This window comes from Anolis sagrei, chromosome 1, assembly GCF_037176765.1.
Source record: "Anolis sagrei isolate rAnoSag1 chromosome 1, rAnoSag1.mat, whole genome shotgun sequence".
Classification (NCBI taxonomy): domain Eukaryota; kingdom Metazoa; phylum Chordata; class Lepidosauria; order Squamata; family Dactyloidae; genus Anolis; species Anolis sagrei.
Genome location: NC_090021.1, coordinates 27,177,554 through 27,202,758, shown reverse-complemented (window position 1 = coordinate 27,202,758; position 25,205 = coordinate 27,177,554). Strand labels below are relative to the sequence as shown.

At 40.0% G+C, this 25,205-nt stretch overlaps 1 protein-coding gene across 1 annotated transcript in view; it reads left to right on the top strand.

The window, feature by feature from the left end:
* The window catches only part of PRKCE (protein kinase C epsilon), a 369,797-nt gene that overhangs the window by 213,912 nt on the left and 130,680 nt on the right, over positions 1-25,205 (top strand). The window lies entirely within an intron of this gene.

Below are 25,205 nucleotides of genomic sequence, written 5' to 3'. Positions count from 1 at the left end.
AGCTGCATATAATGTACAAAGAAAATGCTTCCGTTGTGTCCTTTCCCCCATATGTTCCCCACCCTAGTTTCAGTAATAGCATTTCCAATAATTATTTGATCTAGGAGGTTAGAGCTTCTTGTGTATTATCAAATGACTGAAAAGGGGATGTGGCATGGAAGCTATCATATTTATCCATCCTATTACACAAAGGAAGGAAGAAGATAATTGATATAATTGGACTAAAACTATGAGAAAGACCCTTCAGGACCAAACAGAGTCAGAGATTTGAAAACTTACTTTTGGGTTTCTGTGTAAGTAGCCTGGCCAGTGCCTTATTATCCCACAATTCATATCCTCTAGCACAGGGATTCTTAACCTGTGGGCCATGGACCACCAGTAAGCCATGAGGACAAAAATGGTCTGCAAGCTTCCTTCCATCTTTATTTATTTGTTTTACTTGTTTTATTTCTGCTCCTTTCACACCACCTGCCACTCCTTCCCTATCGCTGACCATGGCATATGTTCTGTATGAGAAACTAGAGCGTATGTGGTCTATCCAATGCAATTTTCTGAATCAGCACTCAAAACCAAATCTAAAGTTGACCAAAAACTGATTTGCAACCCTTTTGATACTAATATTGGAGAGTTGTCCTTGATTAAAGTGGCACCTGGTCAAGTGGTCCCCGGTCAAAAAAGATTGGGAACCACTGCTCTAGCAGAATCCATTGTTGATTATGTTGGTTAGAGAATTTAGGTCCTCCAGGAAGAAGACATATGGTATTTTGTGTGAGGCATATAGGTGATACCATGAATCCTGGTACCACAGGTACAAAGGGCATACTGTACTATGTTGTTGCTGCTGCATTTACTATTTAGACTACTGGAAGGAGCAGCAGATAAATACAATCATATAAACAGTTATTCAGATGATTTTTTGGAAAAGACTAGCACTTGGTGAGAGTGGAGAGTGGACTAGCACTTGGTTAGAGAGTGGAAGACAATAGCAAAAGAAGGAGACCATATAACAGGTGGAGTGACTCAACCATGGCTATGACTTTGCACCTAAGGACAGCACTTAATGATGGCTACCTTGGAGGCCTCTTATTCATAAGATCATTATAAGTTAATAATAATAATAATAATAATAACAATAACAATAGCTTTATTTATACCCCACCACCATCTCCCAGAAAGAACTTGGGGTGGCTTAAAGAAGCACATACAAGTGCCAAAGTACATAATTAAAGGTAAAATAAAGGTTGAAATGGACTTGATAGCAGTTTACAACAAATTTCAGTGATACTATACTGGCAATTATGATGGTTTCTATTTATTTCTGCTCCTCTTTGCCCTTCTCTTATTTTCTGCCAAGTGGAAAAAATTATTCAGCTCAGACATAGCATTCCTGGTCTGGTCTCCATAGAGTGCAGGAGCATGTTTTAAGCTCATGTGCCTCCCCCCCCCCCCCCCCCGACGCACGCACACATACACCGTACACACTGACTATGACAGAAGAAGGGGTATTTGTATCCAAGAGCTTCTGAGGAAGCAGGAAGGAGTCTATGTATCCCCCATCATCATAGTTACATGAATTGTCTAGGGATGAAGAAGAGAGAACAGGAGGAATATAGGCACACCATCCATAATCTTTTTGTATTGTTGTTGTCCTGGGCTGCATCCACACTGTAGAATTATGGCAGTTTGACATCATATTAATTGCCATGACTCAATACTATGGAATTTTGGGATTTGTAGTTTTTTTTAGGTATTTATTCTTTTATGTCAGAGAGCTCTGGTACCAATGCAAACTACAGAATGGAACCATTGAAGATCATGTCAAACTGCTACTTAAGAAATCTATCTGATGATTGTCAGACTTGCTAAATTTAATAGAATCATAGAGTTGGAGGAGACCACAAGAGCCATTTATTTCAACCTCCCATTCCAGGAACACAAAAACCAAAACATATTGAATTTTAACTTAGAAGTACCCTGCTTTGAGCCTTGGGGAGAGGCAGGTAAGAATTTTTATAATTATTATATTTATTTATATACCATTTTTTTTCTCTTAAAGAGACTCAAAGTGGTGAATATTAGTAAAAGCAATAGAATAGTCATTATTATTCCAAACTACAGGAAAGGAGATTCCATCTGAATATTAGGAAGAACCTCCTGACTGTGAGAGCTGTTCGGCAGTGGAACTCTCTGCCCCGGAGTGTGGTGGAGGCTCCTTCTTTGGAGGCTTTTAAGCAGAGGCTGGATGGCCGTCTGTCAGGAATGCTTATTAGACTCTTTATTTCTGAAGTCATGTTCTAGCACTCTAATCACCACACACAATCATGCCTCTTCTGAATATTACCTCTCTTTCATTTCCACCTTTACTCTCTGTTTCCCAAATGCTTTGTGTGTGGGAATCCTTAAAGAGAAGAGTAAGATTCATGAAGATGGTTTCACTTATTGGTGTCTGTAATACCACAATGAGATGCGCTCGGCTGTGTTCAGAACTGGACACAGTATTATTCTAGATGTGGTCTGACCAAAGCAGAACAGAGTGAGACTATTACTTCTCTTGATCTAGACACTACATTCTTATTGATGCTGTCTAGAATTGCATTGGCTTTTTTTACCAGCTGCATCACATCGCTGACTCATATGATATGTACTGTAAGATAGGGTTTAAAGATAATATAGGAGTGTGGGTGAATGAATTCATGCAGTTTTAAAGTGACTGACATTACAGTAAGTTAATGTGGTGATGATATATTATTTAAAGTTATTATCAACTCTGAACCTGTTCACCATCATCCTGATACTTCTGAAACTTAGGAAAAAAGTTTTGGGTATATTCATAGATGTTGCTACTACAAATGTCTCATGCAGGTTAACAGATCTTCTTATCTGTAAACCTGTTGCCAGTGTGACAAGTTCTTTCCAAGACGAAGAATGAGCTAATGTCACTTTGAGGAGATGGGGAGGGGTGTGTTTGTGTCTTAGATGCTGAAATGCAATGCTCCTAAACTCTTGGGTTATTTGCCAAGTTGCATATTGTAAAAATAGCCCGGTCTAGCTCTTGTAAGCACTCAGCCTGTCAGTGCCCCAACATGAACTAAATGTAATAGTAGACTATTGAGATATAAATATACTTAAAATAGAGAATAACAGAATTAGGGCTGCATTCAGGGTTTCAGAACTATCAGGATGGCGATGAGCAGGTTAAAGTTGACTGTATTTAAACATATTATCATTTTGTTAACCTAGGCTGATGGGAATTGCTTTTAAAAAAGGAAGCAGAGAAAACTGGGAAAATTCATAGCAGGGGGTTGCAAAGGTTCGAACCGTTGCTATAGAAATCATGTAATCAATACAAACTGAGCCGAGCACATCTCATTGTGTTATTACAGACACCAATAATTGAAACCATCTTCATGAATCTCACTCATCTCTTTAAGGACTCCCAGACACAAAGCATTTAGGAAACAGAGAGTAAAGGTGGAAATGAAATACGGATAATATTCAGAAGAGACAGGGTTGTGTGTGGTGATTAGAATGGGCAACTTGGAAGTCCCTGAACAGACTCAGAAGTGGAGTGGGCAGATCAAAAGACAACCTGGCGAAATGGCACTAGCTAAACGAATCCCACACCTTGTATGACTCGAGCAGAACAGACAACTCCACATCTGTATGCTTGTCCACTATGCTCTGCCTCATGTACAGAGGAAGAATTGTTGGAGGCTACAGACAATGCCATTGCTGTTGCCCATTTTTGGTCACAAGATATTTAGCCGGCTGTGCTCCTTCTATTTTTATAAATTTTATACTAATGTATGCAATGATTTTGATATGAAATAAATAAATAAATAAATAAAATCTCTGTCCATGCTTTTCCAAATTTAGGAACCAAAGGAGACCTTGTTTAGAATCATAATAAGTCTGTGAGGAAAGAAGCAAAAGGGTGGGGGAGAGCAAATAGAGCGATTATATGGGATTTCATCGGGGAAGATCAGAAAGATTGAAGCATATACCTTTTAATGGAAAACAAAGCAATAGTGATTTGTATTTGGATTATAGCAATGCATTTATGACTCATACGTTCTCTACTTCCCAAGAGCTTCTGTCGGCAAAAGCTGCTTTTTCATCTGTCTCTGCACTCTCTCTCTCAATCTCTTTCTCTTTTTCCTCCACAACCCTTTCCCTAAGGACATGGAGGCTTTACAAGTTGCAGCCTTATAATCTGTTGCTGGATTGTTGTTGTTTTCTTCAAAGGGTTCCTGGCAATAATATTATCACAATCTCTGGCTCCTTGTCAGATTTGATCAACATCAGAGGATTAAGGAAAAAAGATTTTACTGGGAAGCTGCTTCTTAGAAAACCCACTTTGAATATTAGAATACAATATCTGAGTAGCAACTTGTTAAGATAAGTTAGTCTCACTGCATGCTGTGAAACTTAAAATCTGGATCCCCCCTCCCTTTGTTGACTATTCACAAGTGTGGTGTGTTACTAACCAGTAGATCTTGTAGAAGGGCCAAGCAACAGAAAAAAGCTGCAGTGGGGAAAGACTGAGATGTTATTTATTCAAAAAAAGGTCTGACCCCATCCATGATTGAAAATTGAAATTATAGAACTCTGGTCTATGAAGTGCTATTAGGGACTGAACATCAAAAGCTCAGTAATTTCTTTGGCTCAATTAATTCTTCACAGTTGGATTTAGTGAGAGCAATGAATGCAATTTTGAACTGAGGGGCAGCAGTAATATCAGACAGATGTGAGTGTGGAATAGATAGCCCTGCAACAACGTAACTCAAAGTGGATAACCTTGGACTAATGCTACCCCTCTATTCTGCCTTGGTCAGACCATACCCAGAATACTGTGTCCGATACTGGGCACCGCAATTGAAGGGAGATGTTGACAAACTGGAACATGTCCAGAGGAGGGCAACTAAAATGATCAAGGGTCTGGAGAACAAACCCTAAGAGGAGCGGCTTAAAGAGCTGGGCATGTTTAGCCTTTAGAAGAGAAGGCTGAGAGGAGACATGATGAGGGCCATGTATAAATACGCGAGAGGAAGTCATAGGGTGGAGGGAGCAAATTTGTTTTCTGCTGCCCTGGAGATTAGGACGCAGAACAATGGCTTCAAGCTAGATGGAAAGGAGATTCCATCTGAACATTAGGAAGAACTTCCTAACTGTGAGAGCTGTTCAGCAGTGGAACTCTCTGCCCAGAGGGTGGTGGAGGCTCCTTCTTTGGAGGCTTTTAAACAGAAGCTGGATGGCCATCTGTTGAGGGGGCTTTGAATGTGATTTTCCTGATTCTTGGCAGCGGGTTGGATGAAGTCTCTTCCAACTCTGTGATTCTATGATTCTATGAATCCATGATACAATGGGGAAAATTTCCACTCCCCACATAGACTCCTAAAATCATAAAATAATTGAATTAGAAGCAACTGCATGGACCATCCAGTCCAACCCGCTGCCATACAGAAAAACCACAATCAAAACACCTCTGACAGATGGCCATCCAGCCTCTGTTTAAGAGCCTGCAAGGAAAGAACCTCCACCACACTCCGAGGCCCTGGTTTCCAGGGTAGCAGAAAACAAGTCAGCTTTCTCTTTCTTATGACACTCTTTCACATATTTATACATAGCTATCATATCTCTTCTCAACCTTCATGTCAGATGGTTTACAATACACTGCTTTACAACACTTAAAATGAGCAAAAATGTTCAATTAATATTATGAAGGGCTTCCCTACGTCTCATTCGTGTTCTGATTAGCACCACGTCATCTCCTGGTCCTGAAATGTATTAAGTACTATGTGAGGACTTGTTGTGACTGGTTAGTGAGCTGTTAGATCAGGCTGTGGCACAGTTAGTTAGTAGCCAGCTGCATTAAATCAGTACTGACCAAGAGGGTATAAGTTTGAAGCCAGTCCGGGTCAGAGTGAGCTCCCAGCCATTAGTAGTCTAACTTGCTATTGACCTATGCAGCCCAAAAGACAGTTGCATCTGTCAAGTAGGAAATTTAGGTACTGCTTTATGCAGGTAGGCTAATTTACGATGCCATAAACCCTTCCAGCAGCATGCAGAAGAATGAGGAAGTACTCCACCAAAGGACCCGGTGTCACATGTGGACAATAAAGCTGCAGCTTCCCCTGTGGCTGGAATTGAGCATATCCTCATGAAGCTGGAAAAGCTGGAATGTTAACTTGCCTCTGTGTCTGTCTATATATGTTGTATGTCTAATTGAATGTTTACCATGTATACGTATATTATAATCTGCCCTGAGTCCCCTGCGGGGTGAGAAGGGGGGAATAAAAATACTGTAAATAATAATAATAATAATAATAATTAATAATAATAATAATAATAATAATAATAAATCCCCTAGTTTGTGAATTGCAAGGAAAAACTGGATTCGGTTTGGCCTTCCTGTGGGGTGAAAGGAGATAGTTAAAGTGGCAAGCACTCTTTTTTTAAACCCAGGGACTTTTCTGATTGCAGATAATAGGACTTTACCAACTGACACGTCTGGATGGTGCCAGGTTGTGACAGCTGTCTTTAAAACGCTGGGCTTCTCTACTGTCCAGAAAGTCTTAAGTTACATTTTTGATGTATTAACAAGGGAGAAAACAACACACTTGAGCAAAAGGAGACTAAGAATGACGACTTAGGTCTACAGGTTGAGCATATGCTTTGTATACAAAAGGCACCAGGTTCAGACATTGCCGCTGTTGTTGCTTTTTGGATTTTGTCATCTTTTTTGCCGTGACCTTTAGGCTATGACAACAATGGTAGCATGCCCTAGATTTTGCTCTTTGGATGAGGCGGCATATGAAATCTCTTCCAGGCATCAAGACTGAGTTCAATTTGTATTCTATTATTACATGGTATACAGCACAAAAGGAGGCACTGAGAGGTCACTCTTGCTCCCTTCGCTCTCACATGCAACACACTTTAAGAATCCTGAACTCTTTTTTTCCACAGTGTAATCCTCCTGATTAACCATGGCATATAAATAGGGGACATGAGAAGATACAGGGGTGCTGCAAGAACAAAACAAGCAGCTATTGTGAGTTCCCCCATCACATTGTCCAAACTGCATATCTTCTGAGGGCAACAATTAGCTAGCAGCAAAGAAAAAACCAGAGTCCCCAGTAGTGCAGTGGGTTAAACTGCTGAGTTGCTGAGCTTGTTGACTGGAAGGTCGCAGGTTCAAATCCGGGGAGCAGTGTGAGCTTCCGCTGTCAGCCCCAGCTTCTGCCAACCTAGCAGTATGAAAACATACAAATGTGAGTTGATCAATAGGTACCGCTCTAGTGGGAAAGTAACGGCGCTCCGTGCAGTCATGCCGGCCACATGACCTTGGAGGTGTCTAAAGGTAACGCCGGCTCTTTGGCTTAGAGATGGAAAGCACCAACCCCCAGAGTTGGACATGGCTGGACATAATGTCAGGGGACAACCTTTACTATATTCTACTTTATAGTGATCTAGGCCTCAGTCACCAGGCATATGGGTTTTGAAGTCCTTGTAGCATCATGGTCAAATGTTAACAGCTGCTCAGTTGCATGAAAGTGTCCATTTGTTCTAAATGCCTTGTTGGATCTTGTATTTTGATGCTGAAGAACATTATCAAGCACTGGAAATGGTTGAGGAGTAATTTTTTCTTGCACAGTTATCACTGCTGTAATAGCTGGGAAATTGATCTTATGAGCTTTGATTGTATTTGCTTCTGCATTACGTAGCCTTTGAGAATCCATCTTCCATTTACCTCAGTCTGGAGGGGAGATGTACTCCAACTCAGACACCCCATATATGCAGTAATAGGGATTAGATTTGATTGTAAGCTGAAGGATAGGTCTAGATAGAATTGGTTTGGTAGTCCAATTCCGCCATTGACATGAGAAGTGTTGGACCCCATCAGGGAAAGGCCTGAAATATTTCTGTGGCCATCTACTGTATCATTTACCATCTGTAATAATGTAAAGCTACCAGATCCCAGTCGATCATGGTTAGTACTTGGATGGGAGACTGCCAACAAATCCTAGGTGCTGCTGCAGGCTATTATTCAGAGGAAGAACTGAAAAAACTACATCTGAGTATTCCTTGCTTTGCTATGGAAAATTTATGAGGCAGTGGTTCTTAACCTGTGGGCTGCGAACCACCAGTGGGCCATGAGGATGAAAATCTGATCCGCGAGCCTGCTTCCTCTTTATTAATTTATTTTATTTTAGTTATTTTATTTCCACTCCTTTTGTACTGTCTGATTCTCCTCCCCTGTCGCTGACCATGACATATGTTCTGTATCAGAAACTAGAGCTGATGTGGTCTATCCAATGCAATCTTCTGAATAAGCACCCCAAACTGAACCTAAAGTTGACCAAAAACTGATTTGTAACCCTTTTGATACTAATGTTAAAGAGTGGCCCCTGGTCAAAGTGGTCCCTGGTCAAGTAGTCCCTGATCAGGTGGTCCCTGGTCAAAGTGGTCCTTGGTAAAAATAAAAAAAAACGTTGGGAACCAAACCACTGCCATAAAGTGACTTGAAGGCACATAGAAAGGTTATTCTATAGTAGTAAGTAACATGCCACCCTTATTATATTAAATGGTAAACAACAAAAATGAGTGCAGATTTGTGAAATGGAAGGAGGCTACAACAGGGTATTCCTACACATCAGCATAGTGCCTGGTACATGGTAAATGCCAACCTTAGATTTTAAACTGCATTTACTCAAATGTCTATTCCACCACAGAGTCTGAAATGGCTTGAAAACTTCAGAAAATCTTTCCATAACCTATGGTTGCATGGACATTATTGAATGGCTTTAGCAAAAAATAAAACTAACTAAAAATAAAATAAAATATCGTCTTTCCAAACTTGTTTGACAAAAGAAACAATATTGAGGACAGCCATTTCCCCTTATATTTCAGAATCATTTTTGGATCATGATCAGTTGGTTTTTCTTGTCGTTATTGAAGATGAGGTTTTGATTTTTAGGGTATTCCATTGCAGCTGGATGAAAAATTGATTTCCAAAGCAACTCTAGGAAAGCAAACTGGGGAGAGGGAAAATAAATAAATCCCATTGATTATCTAACAAACTTGTTTAGGATTGCAATGGTCTTAAATCATGACAAACTTCAGCTGAATAAGGACCATTAGGTTTGCTGGGCCTTGCTCCTAGATAAGGCTGGTGCTCCACAGATTCTCCCTTTGTTCCATATATTTGGCTTCTTTTGTTTTTGCAGTTACAAGCTTTGCAGCTTGCAACTTAATTTTTCTCCTCCTTTGCTTTTTGAGAGTCGCTTTGGAAATTGATTTCTCATCCAGCTGCAGTTTCTATGGAAACTGTATTAAGAGCTCAAACGCACAGAGGTGGGAATATCACGCGCTGGTAATGTTCTTGGTGAAAATGGCAAAAACAGCATCTTCTATTAATGGTTCTTAAGAATTGGCTGCCTTTGTTCAGCTACAGTGAAGCAAATGGTACCTTGCAGGGCTTCCCCCTCTGATTTTTTAAAAATACGCTGCATAAATCCCACGTACGGAAGGAATCCAAAACATAAATACATGAATTGTTCTGAATAGAAGTTAAGGAAGAGACCTGGGCTCTGTGTGCCGCCCACCGACCAGCATAGCAACTCCATGGGAACTTAATAGTGCTCTCATTTTGCCACCTGCCTGCAAGAAGGGGGCAGGACATGAAGCTTATGGCAGGTCACACAATGTGTCACTGCCAGGATGCGAGAAGTCACAAAGAGATCGGGCCTGTTTTTGAAAAACAGCTTTTGATGATATTATTTTGTTCCCATTGTATCAGAGTTAAAGCAGGCAAAAGGTGAAGGAGGTAAGCATGCTATGAATCATTGCACTCTAACATCCATAGTTCCATCATATGGAGTCCTGAGATTTGCAGTTTAGAGAGACTCGCTTTAGAATTCAGAGTCAGTGTGGTGCAGTGGGTTGAGTGTTGGACTATGAATCAGAAGGCGAAGGTACGGATCCTCACTCAACCCTAGAAACTCAATTTGTAATCATGGACAAGTCACCCTCTCCCATCCTCAGATGAAGGCAAAAGCAAACCCCCTTTCGGAACAATTCCTACTAAGAAAACCCTATGATAGATTTACATTAGAGATGCAGTAACATGCAACCTCATCAGATGGGGTTACTTTTGGTGGGATGTGCTGGATCTTCAATAGTTTTACAACAGATCCCACTGGCTCCCATCCCACAACGTTGAACTACTTCTAGCAGGGTTCCATCGTAAAACTATAGAAGATCCAGCATATGCCATGGTAGCAACACAGGAGGCTTCCTGTGCTACATTTCAATCAATGGGGAGAAGCTAGACAGTCAACTCTTCCCACTGTGGGATGGGGCAATGAGCAATACGGGTTCCTCACGGCCCTCAATGGGCACCGCTGATTTCACCACGATGCATGGCGATTCCAGCAGCCCATCTGATGAGATTGTTGGAAATGACTTAAAAGCATACAACAATAACAACAAATTTGTAATTCTCAGCCAGAGAGCTCTAGTTCCTCAACACACAAAAATCCTTCAGAGAAAACTATGGCAGTAAAACTGAAATAACAGTGCAGCTACTGTGTTGTGCAAATGAACCCCTTCATTATTCAGAGAGAAATTTTGACAGTTCACTGATGACGAAAAAGGAGGCTTTTAACAGGACTGGTGTTGTACCTTTAATTTTAATACCTATATTGCCATTTTATTCATCTTCCTAGAAATAAGCATTGCTAAGAGTGACGCCCCTGGTGGCACAGTGGGTTAAAGCACTGAGCTGTTGAGCTTGTTGATCGAAAGGTCGCAGGTTCGATTCCGGGGAGCGGCGTGAGCTTCCGCTGTCAGCCCTAGCTTCTGCCAACCTAGCAATTCGAAAACATGCAAATGTGAGTAGATCAATGGGTACCACTCCGGCGGGAAGGTAACGGCGCTCCATGCAGTCATGCCGGCCGCATGACCTTGGAGGTGTCTACGGACAACGCTGGCTCTTCGGCTTAGAAATGGAGATGAGCACCACACCCCAGAGTCAGACATGACTGGACTTAATGTCAGGGGACTACCTACCTTTACCTTAAGAGTGACTCACATCCACTGAAATTTATACTGCAATAACATATAGGAAAAAATGTTTTTGAGATTTATTTTATTTTTCTGATTAAACGAGTAAATCAAGTATTCATTTAAAAATATTTATATTTGGAAGAGATCTGTTATATGCAATAAAGTTCCAACATAACATAAACAGTAAAATAAAAGCATAAAAGAAAGGGAAATCACCAGATTAGTTGTTGCTTTCTTTAAATGTTTACCAAATGCCCATTTTGTCTATATTTTGTCTATCCATTATGACTTTCTTATCCACAGATGCAATATCCATGCTGTCACTTACCCATGTTCCAAAAAACTATTCCCCTGGAAGTGGTTTGTGGGTCTCTATAGGACTCACAATGTGATACTGTGGTATGTTTTGCCCCAGATATAGTCAAAATATAGGAGTCACTATTATCTATGGTTTCAGGTATCTAGGAATGGAACTCGTGATGCATCCCTTATGTATATCCATACAACAAAGTTTATTGATTAGTCGACTGACCATATCAACAGTAAAGGGCAAAAACAAAAGAGTACACAAATAGACATTAATCACTATCATAAAATTCCTGTAATAGTGATCTAACTTACATTAAAACACATTAAGGACTTGATTAAGTAAAAAGTAATTAAAATATAATCATTAAAATGCCAAGGTAAAACTGCATACCACAAAAGTTAAAAGCGAAGGTTAAAACAAAGCTCTGTTGTTCTTTCAAATGTTGCAAGTGTTTTTAGATCTTCTGTCCATTGGATCACAGTTGGAGAAAAATTATCATTCCAGCAATTAAGTTCCCAATCATTTTGCAGTCAAAAGGGCACAACCCCCCCGCCACCTTGTTCAGCCATTTGTTAGATTTCCAAGAAATGGGTAAATAATTCAAAAGAACATGCAAATCCCTGAATATTAATGGACTTTCCAAAACTTAATTTTGGCATGTTATTATTTCCTCCTGAAATGTACTACTGTGAGACAACTCCAAAACATGTGCATGTTGTGATAAATTTGTAGAAGAGGCTTCAATTTCATAGTAATAGCACATACAGGATATTTTAAATTGTTCCTCTCTTAGTTTTTTTTAAATATCTCTTTCCTGTTTAGTCTGACTGCAACATTGTCACATTTAACATAGATGAATGGTGCAATTTCAAAAAAATATAAAAACATAGTTAAGAATGATTATTGCTGTGCTTTGTTCAATTTAAATATAAGAATACAATACATGAAAATGCATTAAATAATAATAATAATAATAATAATAATACAATTTTTATATCCCATCCCCCTCTCCAAACAGGACTCGGGGCAGCTTACATGAAATAAAAACACAGTGCAGAGCACAAATTACAAAATTATAACATGATGCATAACCAAAATAAACCACAATACAAAAAGGCAAATACAAAAACATAATACTGAATGGCAGTATCAACCCACCCCCCTCCCAAAAAAAACAACAACAGATAACACATAACAATAAACACCAGGGAATTAACACTAATTTAATTTTTTTTTTGCTGATTTTAAACATGTTTTCCATCAGAGGCAAAACCAGTTCAAGTCAGTTGGCATTGGTGTAGCTAAAAAAATCACAATCACTGTAAAATTATAATCAACCATTTTCAAACGCCTGCTTCACGTCCAAGTTTTTAATTCTTTCCTAAAGGGAGCTAGGGAAGGAGTGTATCTAATTTCTTTGGGGAGGGCATTCCAGAGCCAGGGTGCCACCACCGAGAAGGCCCTTTCCCACCTTCCCACCAATCACACTTGTGAGGGTGGTGAAACCATGAGAAGGGACTCCCCAGAAGATCTTAAGGTCCGAGCAGATTCATAGGGGGAGACACAGTCATGTGAGTAGTATGGACCGAACCATTTAGGGCATTCCCTGGTGTTTTGACTATTTTGTTTGGCTAAGTAGATGGGACTTTGGGGTGCAGAGTGTTTGTGCTCTCTCTCTCTCTCTCTCTCTCTCTATATATATATATATATATATGTTTGTAATTTCCATAGAGATCTAGGTTTCATAAGCATCCCTACCTCATGTAAATAGGGCTCCAATATATGTTTGTTCGTTTGTTAATTCATTGTACTTTTCTATTAGCTTGAAGTCCTTTATGGTCCCAGGGAGTTGTTGTTATGTGCCTTCAATTCATCTCTGTTTTATGGTGAACTTCTTGGGTTTTCTTGATAAGATATATTCAGAGGAGGTTTCCTTGGAAGCTGAGACCTTGTAGTCCAAAGTCACCCATTGTGTTTCTGTGATAGAGTAGAGGTCTGAACCATGGTTCCCTGGGGTCCTACTCCAACACTCAAATCACTATACCACACTCGCTGGGTACAAGCATTGAATACATGAATGAACTTAATTTAAAATAAACTAAACCTCCTAATTAAACATTGCTTTAAAACCACAGACATTTAAAACAGCCGGAGGAGCCACTACTAATTTTAGGGACTGAAAATTAGGCAAAATAAAACAATCTGTGCTCTTCTTCCAAAATGCACAAGGAATGGAGCCAGCCTGACTTTCTTTGGAAAGGAGTTCCACATTGAGAGTGATGATAGAGCAAAAGACCCACTAGCTTTATTAAGAAGCAGGACACACAACTGAGCTTCCATTCTAAATTTTGTTTCTATTTTTTGGGTACACACAAATGGGAGAATGTAGTCTTTCAGAGATCCTGTCCCCAAACCTATGTAGGTTGAAAACAGCATCTTGAATTGAAGTTGGAAACAAATTGGAAGCCCAGGCTGTTCTTGTAAGAGTGGTGTTCTGTGGTCTCTAAAATGCACATACAATAGTCTGATCACCACATTGTGCATTTTGCTCTCACAGTAGCTTCCAAACACTTCTCAAGGACAGCCCAAGGTACATTATGTTATATGACTTCAATCAGGAAGTAAGTGAAGCATGAACCATTATGGCTCGTTCTCTCTTTCCTAGCACAGGATGCAATTGGTACATTAATCGAAATTGGGCAATGAGACAACTGGCCACAGCCGTTACCCGGCTTTCTAAGGGCAGGATTTGGTTCAAGAATACCCCAAGCTGTAAACAGAAGGAAATCGCTGCCTGTAATAATAATCTCATGGATGTTCTGTCACTCAATCCAGATTACTTGTGTGCACCATGAAAGCTCAGAAGCATTGCTTTTGTAGGCATTTCCCCAAATAACTACAATCATTTGTGAAATATAATGAGAAGGCTTTGTTCATTTATTATTTATTGTTTGATACCATGGCTCTGAAGGAGACCCTTGTATAAACTGGACTGTAAGGGTCTTGAAACCCTAGAAAAAGCAGCTTTAATTAGGAATGTTACAGAAAGTGGAAATGTACTCCAGACATCAGGACCTTGGACAGTGAATCTGTATGTATGACTGAAACCAGCAATCAGGAAGCCCGGATTTGCTTTGCTGAGATAACTGTTTTTGGAAAGATGACTCTCGATTTTATGTGCTTCTAGGGGAAAAAAAACAGTTCTCAGTGAAAGGGATTATACTGTAACCCACAGAAGTGGACTCTAGTTCTTGTAGTAATCTCCTGGAATTACTATTGCTTTTGAAACCAGTGTACTGTGGTGGCTACTGCCAAAAACAAAATGTAGTTCTGGGGAAGAGTTGTGGTCATTTGAGGAAGTCAGGTGGAAGACACAATCATGAGTTTATGAAATGTTCTATCTCATTTTTTGATGAGAGGGTGATCCAACAGTTGCTTTCTAAAATGGTCAAGAACCAGGATTTCTATCAACCTCAAGAATTTGCATATTCCAGGTGGATGCTCCAGTGGAGAGGCTATTGAATCTGTGTCCTGGAACATAGCAGAATAACAAGTAAAAATTGTATTATTATTTTTTGTCACAAAACATGTCATCATGTCCCACATTAGAATGAACGTGTAATGATATAAATTAAAATAAAATTTAGATGTTGGAAGAGATGAGAGTAGCTCACACAGTCTCACCTTTCATACACAACTTTTCATGTTGCCGATGGTGCTCTTATTTTCCATGTCTAGGTCAACGAGACATTCACCAGCACAAACCACTGTGTTCCATTGGAAAGGGATTATATGTTCCTAGAAAAGGATTTATTCCTTACCCAGTAAAATTTAGGATTGTGCTGTATCTCATAAAATAACATGCTGTCAGCACACTGACTGGAATGATTTTAATATTAATATATTACATTTGATACTCATTAGGGAAATGAATGGAAGGCTTACCGCCAATTATTTGAGTTAAGCAAATTTCTTCAAACATTTATTGGGCACAGGATTTGTGCTAGGATGGTTCCTCAGCACCAACACAAAGGAAACCAATCCATTTGGAAGATGATGAGGCTTGCCCTCACTGGAGCCACATAGCTGTGGGTGTTTATATTTCAGTGAAATAGGGGGAATGAGTAGTTGTTCCTATTCTGTGCCAAAACTCATTGATATGGATTAGAGCTTTGTCAGAGCTTAGCTAGACTTTGTTCACAAAGTCCCTATCATTTCTTGGGGGTACATCCAGGAGAAGCTCTCAGAAAGTTGTACTCAAAAATATTTTCTTCAATATTCATCATCTATACGTTAAAAATGCTTCTTAAAATTTTGATTTCTAGCTCAGATTGTGTATCTGCAAAACAAGAAGTACCGGGGTAGCCAATAGATGATTTGATGGATACTGATAAAATTGTGGTGCTTGGTAGGACATGAAGATGGATATCTACCAGAGAGACTCTCTTTCAGGGTTCAACTAGGCAGTTTCCTCCTCATATAACCATGGTTCCTTTTATACTCCCAAGCTTTTCTCTTCTACAACTTAACAGAGCCAGGCGTGCAACATGAATTCTTATTTTTTTGGTTTGTCTCTTTAGCTTTAACAATTACTGCCTCCTCTTTGGGCTTGTCTATGCTGACTCAAAATATTCTATCCAGCACTGCATTTTTCCAGTTAGTATTGAGCCTGCAGTGACCCTGTTAACATCACACACATCATATTGAGATTGCCACAACCGGCCACTCAAACACTGGCCAACTCAACCCACTGTTAGGGGTGGTTCACATTTCTAGTCCTTTGCATTATTTTTGCACAGCAGTGGCCATTCCACCCCCCACACCATGCATGAATAATCCCCCCACCAAGGACTCTGCAAAGCACTGCCACTTGGAGAGCCGGTCACAAACTCAAAAATCCAACTTTTCCATAAAGGTGTGAGGTGAGGCAAGTGTTTTTGAACTGGATTAAATCCTAAAGCATTACGCTGTGAAAAACATTGTGCGTCAGTCTATGAGGTATAATTTTTAGTCCTTTTAAACAAGCTATCTTTCATAACAACAACAACAACAACAGTAATTTTATCTGGGCTCTGGAGGTATTTTATAGCCTTGCAACCTGAAATGTTTTTTCAACTGGCTATTGAACTTGAAGTGGTTTACCTGTATTATTGAATAACCCTGGCACTCTTACAGCTTGACTTGTTTTCTCAATGCCCCCAGCTCCCCTTTCCCTCCCTTTCTCAATGAGCATCTCCTTTATGCACTTTCCTGCTCTTCAGATCTGTTTGTGTTGCCCTGCCAATATCTGATGCCTGGCTGCCTCTCTCTTGCCATGCATAGGTGCTCTTAACAGTGTCTTCCAGCCCTCCAGTTCTATGGGAGGACAATGCTAAGGTAATCTGGAGCATCCCTCCTCCACACAGTTCTGTCAGACACAATAGCCACTCTGTTAGTATTGATTGCATAAACACAGTAATGTGTATTCCCATTGCTGGCCCTCCAGCATTCATTTAGCTAATAAATGCTATTCTGAGAACTGTGCTGACGTTAGCTGTGATGCTGGTGCAACAGCTCAGATGCTCTCCAATGATAAGAGGTTATATAAATGGAAGGTGTTGCTGGTGGTGTCAAACAGAAAGAGACGTGTTGATTGCAGTTTAATGAAAATATTCAATGGGAAACTGTTCCATGGAAAATGATATTGTTGACAGGGTCGTGGAATGGTGCAGCACGCCCTGTACTTTGAACATAATGGCGATGACCATGGAGGAGGAAAAGAGCTCACAAAATTAAAAGATCAGGTGGATAACATGGAGAGTGCTGCAGGTCAATGGCAGAGCATAGACTTTGTGTACTGAAGGTCTAGGTGTCAATCTGGCATTTCCAAGTAGGAGCAGGATAAGGCATGCCTGAAACTGGAGTGTGACAGCCAAGAAAGGCAGAGCAGGAGTGGGCAATATAAATGGATTAGGTGCAGTCCTTGGCCAAAATTTTGGAAGTTGTATTTGATTTTTTGCATCAGACCTCCATGAGAGTGCATCCAGGCAACTTTCTAGTTGTGAAGATGGAAGAGAAGAAAAATATGATCCAAAATGGATTGCAGAAATCAGCATTGAAGGAAGGGAAGGAAGAGACCAAAGTCTAAGGGGGCTGGATATCTAGAAGACCCAGGCCTCTAGGGAGCCAAACAGTTAGAAAACAATACATTGTATTCTTGGTATCCATCTGGGTTGGCTTCTATGACAGCTCCTCTATGTGTACCAAAATCTGTGAATGCTCAAGTCCCATTACAGTCAGTCTTGCACATTTGCTGGGGTTTAAGAACCCAGGATCCCTCCAAAAGTGGGAAACAGTAAATTTAAAAACTGTTCCTTTTTTTTTTTACTACAAAGGACAGCTCTCGAAGAAGCTCTAGGTCCTCTAGCATGACTCTATGATCAATTTCCATTGGAAGTTGATCACAATCATTCTGGAAGACCTGGATTTTCTTAGAGAAAACATATTAATCAGCTTCATAAATGTGGATAGCCAACCGAAATGTATATAAAACGGCATAATAAAATGTTGACCCTTATATAAAATGGCAAAATCCAAATTTGCTTTCTGGGATTTTTTATCTTTTTTTTTTTTTTTGCTTTTGGGGATGGTTGAATTCCTGCCTGTAGAATCTGTGGATAGTAGATATGAGGGGCTGAGAGTGCCTTTCAAAATAAATGTTGGTGTCTCAACAACCCAGAGGTTGCTTATAATAGAATCATAGAGTTGGAAAAGACCTCATGGACCATCCTGTCCAACCCCCTGCCAAGAAGCAGGAAAATTAAATTCAAAGCACCCCTGACAGATGGCCAACCAACCCTCTGCTTAAAAGCTTCCAAAGGAGGAGTCTCCACCACACACCGGAATCACTGGATTGCTGTGAGTTTTCTGAGCTGTATGGCCATGTTCCAGAAGCATTCTCTCCTGACATTTCACCTACATGTTAACATCTGATTTTGTAGCTTCTTGCCAGATTACTCCTACAGAAATAGTGGGAGTTGTAATCCAGCAAAGTCTGTCTCTTTTTGGCAGAGAAGGCTAAAGATCTTGTAAAACTACAACTCCCATGTCAAAAGCATGGAGATGTAGCAGTTAAGATGCACCCTAAATGGGCCAGTGGTTTGATCCTCTGAGAAAATTGTGTGATTTCTTACTTTTTTGTACATTAAGGCAGGTGTATCATGTCTTAGCATTTATACCTAATTTATTGACATGTATAGTTGGTCCTTCACATTTGCAGGTTTACCTGTTGCAGTTAATTATTTGCAGAGTTGATTAGTATGATATCTCTGGAAATCTATAGGTCATCCATACAATTCTATGGTAAAGTTCAGTTCTGCTGCAAGACCTAGAAATCTGAGATGTTCTTTCTCAGGTTCAAAAAAAGCTTTTTAATAAATTCAGAGTTTCATGGGGTCTTGCACCCTTAAACCCTGTGAAGGTGTATTATATAGATGAAGATAAAACTATACACACATGACAAGCACATACTTTATATACTCCATGGCATTGGGAGTATCTTTGTCTCTGAGCAATGCGTGCTTAAGACAGAAAATGCACTGGATGCTACATAATGTGGCAAATTGCTCTGAAGTTGAGTTAAATACCTTGTGGCAGAAATCATTAGATATAAATAGCATGATGAACAAAATACAAAGCAATCTTGGGTGATGATTCATCTGTATAGACTAAAAATTCCATGGTTAAATTGACATTGTCCTTTGCAGTGTTTCAGGCCAAACTGCTCCATTGTTTTATGCATTGCACTGATATGCTTCCTTTTCCTCTGTGGACAGAAGGCAGCATGCTCGGTTCCCTCCTTCCCATTTTATTTTCACAACAACCCTGTGAGGTAATTCACTGTCCTCATGCTGCTTATTTGCATGCCACTTGGTTTGATGGTAAAACCATACTCAAGCAACATAGAGCAACACCAGAAAAGCAATATAGTAAATAATACAAAAGTTACACCATATCTAGAGTTTTATAATAAATTGAACCCTAGACTCCTTCTCTCCCCAGTAGGCTAAGTTAAAAACAAACTGCTGCACCCTCTCCTAGCTTGTATATTTTCCCATATTAAATAACACTTTGATGTTGCTTGGCCACATATGTCCTAGTTTCCACCTGTGAAATATTTGGAGTATGTGTTTGAAGTAACCAGAAGTGATTTTCTGGGAACTGAAAATTGCTTCTAAGTAATTGAGTGAATGAGTGATTTTTTTCTATTACATCAAACAGTTCCTTCAATACTCTGAAATGCAGTTCATCTGGCTCTGCAGATTTGAATTGCTTTACCAGATATACTGGTATATAAGTCAACCACACATATAAGTCGAGAGCAGGTTTTGAGATCAGAATTATAGATACTGATGTGACTACAGATGTCAAGGGTTAGTCCACAGAGATCGGAAAACTGCAGTGCTATCTCAGGACCAGCCGCCATCATAATTTCCCTGCGTAGACATTCAAAAAAGTCAGAAACAGCATCATTTCAAAGTACTGGTTCTGACCTATAAAGCTCTATCTGGTTCTGGCCCAGCTTACTTGTCTGAACGCATCCACCCCTATGTCCCACCTTGAAACCTAAGATCATCTGGGGAGGCCCTGCTCTCGCTCCCGTCAACAGCACACATGCCCCTGGCGGGGACAAGAGACAGGGCCTTCTCGGTGGTTGCTCCCCGCCTATGGAACACACTCCCAACTGAGGTAAGATTGGCCACCCCACTCCTGGCTTTACAAAAGAAATTAAAGGCATGGTTTGGGATCAGGCTTTTGGACAATAGATGCATGCAGCACCTTAAAGGGATGTGACTGGAATGACAGTATGACTGAGGACACTGTTTTTACTCTTTTAATGATGACCTATGTATTGTTTAATTATGTTTTATGTTTAATTGTGGTTTTAATTATTGTAAATGTTATGTAATGGCCTCATAACGAGGCCCATTGTAAGCTGTCCTGAGTCCCCCTTTGGGGGTTGAGAAGGACGCGATAGAAATACACGAAATAAATAAATAAATAATAAATAAATCATAGCAGAGAAAGTAGATGGGTTGATGCTTGTTTTAGGTCAGCGTTCCTCAACCTTGGAGTTGAGACCCCTGGGGGGGGGGGGGGTTGTGAGGGGGTATCAGAGGGGTCACCAAAAACCATAAAAAACTCAGTATTTTCTGTTGGTCTTGGGGGTTCTCTGTGGGACGCTTGGCCAAATTCTATCGTTGGTGGGGTTTGTAATGCTGTAAATCCCAGGAACTACAACTCCCAAATGACAAGATCTATTTTCTCCAAACTCCACCAGTGTTCAAATTTCCACATATTGAGTATTTGTGCCAAGTTTGGTCCAGATCCATCATGGTTTGAGTCCACAGTGCTCTCTGGATGGAGGTGAACTACAACTCCAAAACCCCAGAGCAATGCCCTCCAAACTCTTCCAGTATTTTCCGTTGGTCATGAGAGTTCTGTGTGCCAAGTTCAATTCAATTTCATTGTTGGTGGAGTTCAGAATGCTCTTGGATTGTAGGTGAACTATAAATCCCAGCAACTACAACTCCCAAATGACAAAATCAGTCTGCCCCAACCCCACCAGTATTCAAATTTGGGCATATTGGGTATTTGTGCCAAATTAGTTCAACTGAATGGAAATACATCCTGCATATCAGATATTTACACAACGATTAATAACAATATCAAAATAACAGTAATGAAGTAGCAACGAAAATAATTTTATGTTTGGGGGTTACCACAATATGAGGAACTGTATTAAGGGGTTGCAGCATTAGAAAGGTTGAGAAACACTTTTTTAGGTGCCTCTGGGATGGACTAAGCCTTTGCCTTTTGCCAATCTGCTCAGAGAAAAGGGTGGTTCCTTTTGGGGCAAGAGTGAAGATACAGCACTCATATTAATCTGTGGGTAAGTTGTCCCAGATTTTGGGGATTGATTTTTTTAGTAAAACTTCTAGACATATACATTCATGCATAGGGTACATTAACTAGATGATCTGATTTTTTATTTATCGTGTCAGGAGCGAACCAAACAGTTGTATTGTATTTTTTTTTATAAAAACCCCCCACAAAGTTTGCAAACTTGGCATTCTATTAAATGTCCTTTGACCAGTAGCTGGCCACTTGGAGTGCCTCTGGTGTTCCTTGGAGAGCCTCTGGTGTTGCTATGATTTGCAGATTCGATTAGTATGATATCTTTGGAGATCTATAGGTCATCAATTGTGCATGTGGCAGGGCTCAGGTTGCATTGTAGTAGGTGATCTGTGGTTTGCTCTTCACACTTGCATGTTGTGGACTCCACTTTGTAACCCCATATCTTAAAGTTGGATCTGCATCTCGTGTTGTCAGAGTGCAGTCTGTTCAGTGCCTTCCAAGTTGCCTAGTTATTTGTGTGCTTAGGAGAGCGTCTCTCATTTGGTATCAGCTATTGATTGATGTTCTGGGTTTGAGCCTGCCACTTTTGGACTCTCACTTGCTGAAGTGTTCCAGTGAGTGTCTCTGTTGATCTTAGAAAACTATTTCTTGATTTAAGTCGTTGACTTGCTGGGTGATATCCAAACAGGGGATGGGCCGGAGATGTCCTTTCACTATTGGTTGCTACTTCCTGACCCCTGACTCCTGATCCCTGACCAGTTTGGATTTGCAATCCAAATCTCCTGCATCGTTTGCTGATACATGCAACTCTATCTCGATTGTGACTCGTATTCTTATATTGTTGTTACTAGTCCAAGAATAGATTGGACCAGTGTGACAATTTGCATCCTTTCAATGACTGATCACTGTAAATTTTAGCTAAGGAGAAGAAAACAAAAGGGGCTTGGGATATGCATAATGGCAAATCCAGATATTGTTTCATGTCCAAGGTATCTAAAACCTCATGGCCTTGTCACTTCCTTTCCATTTGTTCTGTTTTATAAAGCCTTTTTGGCCTTTCAAGACATCATCTGTGCCCGATCTGCACGTGTTTGACAGCACACTCTGCTTGATTTCTTTTGTCTGGGTGGCAGGGAGGATACGAAATGCTGATTGTTTGGGCTTTCATAGTTTCCAACGGAAATAGCTTTCTAATGGCAGAAGTGATGCTAACAAATCCTGCCTGGACTTTGGTTGCTTAGCAGCCCATTTTGTGGCCTGTGTGATTCTGTAATGTTTCGATCTCAACCTTTTTCGTTCTTTTTCCATTTACAAAATATCTTGAAATGTGGGGTGTACATTAACATATTAGTTCTAGTTCCCTGTGGCCTCTCCTTACGCTTTATTTTAATTCGTTCCATTATGCCTTCACACATGATCTCTATGTTGTTTGGTTAAAAATTCATTATAATCAACCGGCTGCCTTGACATGCCTTTCTTCTATACTTGCTAATGGATATATGAAAACAAAATGTAACTGCTAATACATCAGCCTGTGGCCTCGCCTCTGGAAATGTGTCTTCCAAAAAGCACACCCAACTCTGTCTCTTGTCAGAAATGTGTTTAAGTTAGGTTACAGCTTTAAGCACAGCTACCTAGAAGCCATTCTCCCGGATTTGTAGAAAAGAGCCGTAACAGCAATTCACCAAGGTCTGTACGCTCATAGTGATTTTTTTGCTTCCTTTTATAGGCACCTCTGCAGTGTCTGAAGGACAAATGATTTAGCATTTAGTGATGAAGGACAGGGTATCCTTTTTTAAAAAAATAGAAGAAGCTATTTCAGATTTATATCCAGTTTTTAAAAAACCCATAAAAGCCTCAAAAGACCTCATCACACTTGAGAATTAATCCACTTTAAATCTGGTTGCTGCCTCCTGCAGAATTCTGGGGTTTGTAGTTTAGGGAGGAGCCTTAGAGTCATAGAATCATACACTTGAAAGGGACCTCATGGGCCATCCAGTCTAACCCCCTGCCAAGAAGCAGGAATTGCATTCAAAGCAGCCTTTAGCAGCATCACCAAACTACAAACCCCAGAATTCTGCAGGAGGCAGAAACCAGATTTAAAGTGGATTCATTCTCTAGTGTGATGAAGTAGTAAGGGAGCTTTTGATTTAAAAAAGCAGCTAGCATCAAGATCCAAAGGCAAAATTTCTAACTGATAAGAGGCAAAACACTAGGATTTTTTAATCAATTCTTTAGATAAAGGGTAGGTTTCCCCTTGACATTAAGTCTAGTCATGTCTGACTCTGGGAAGTGGCTCTCATCTCAATTTCTAAGCTGAAGAGCCAGCATTGTCCGTAGACCCCCTCAAGATCATGTAGACAGCATGACTGCATGGAGTGCTGTTACCTCCCGCCGAAGTGATGCCTATTGATCTACTCACATTTGCATGTTTTTGAACTTCTAGGTTGACAGAAGCTGGGGCTAACAATGAGATCTCACCCCACCCCACAAATTCGAACCACTGACCTTCCGGTCTGCAAGATAAAAGTGGGGCATAAATAAATATAATAGTAGTAATAAGATAGTACTAAAGTAAGCCTAGTTGTTCTTCACATAAATTGGTTTTGACTTTCCATTTCAATGATCCTTCCCTATAACTTACAATCACCTGATGGCATACAATCTAATCAGTTTAGTCAATACTATAAAACGTTCAAAATAATTTAAATAGACTAAAAGTTTGCCAAAGAGGTCATCTAGTTTCAAACAGTTGAAAGCCATATCATATGGGCAATTTTAAATAAAATCAATTAGGCTTCAAAAGCTTTAAGATCTTGGCAAGGCTGGTTGGTAGCTGAGGTCCAGAAAAATAGCTTTTCCAAATTCTAAATGCAAGAAGGAACAATACTTCATATACATGAGGAAAATGTAATGTTTTTCAAAGAGAATATGAAATGAGATGAGAATGTGAAGTCATTCGTCATTGTATATTAGTATATTAGTTTATTAGTAACAAGATACTTTAATTAGTAACAAGATATTTTAATGGGAGACATTCCAAACAGAAAAGTGAGCAGAATGTGAGCAGAAAAGTAGACTTAAATTTTCTGTGCATTGCAAATGTGCTCTTCTAGCTTTACCAAATAAGAAAAAAGAGAGAGTTTCTCTTTTACCAAAAATAAATAAATAAAATAAATAAAAGTGAACCACATGAGAGAAAGATGGTTGAAGAATTATGTTTCCATCTATGCCCAGTAGTTGATGACATGACAGGGCTTATTAAATATGGGCTTTTGGAGGATCCTGTTATATAGTTGACTTGATTCATGTGAGTGCCAAAAGTTGTAATGAGAATACAGTTCTGAATGTTTTGCCTAACCTCTTAAACACAAAAAATACCTCAAAATTATCAAATCAGCAAAAAAAAAAAAAGACCCTCTATGTCCTCATATCATAGAATCATAGAATCATAGAATCATAGAATCATAGAATCAAAGAGTTGGAAGAGACCTCATGGGCCATCCAGTCCAACCCCCTGCCAAGAAGCAGGAATATTGCATTCAAATCACCCCTGACAAATGGCCATCCAGCCTCTGCTTAAAAGCTCTCACAGTCAGGAAGTTCTTCCTAATGTTCAGATGGAATCTCCTCTCTTGTAGTTTGAAGCCATTGTTCCGCGTCCTAGTCTCCAAGGAAGCAGAAAACAAGCTTGCTCCCTCCTCCCTGTGGCTTCCTCTCACATATTTATACATGGCTATCATATCTCCTCTCAGCCTTCTCTTCTTCAGGCTAAACATGCCCAGTTCCCTAAGCCGCTCCTCGTAGGGCTTGTTCTCCAGACCCTTGATCACTTTAGTCGCCCTCCTCTGGACACATTCCAGCTTGTCAATATCTCTCTTGAATTGTGGTGCCCAGAATTGGACACAGTATTCCAGATGTGGTCTAACCA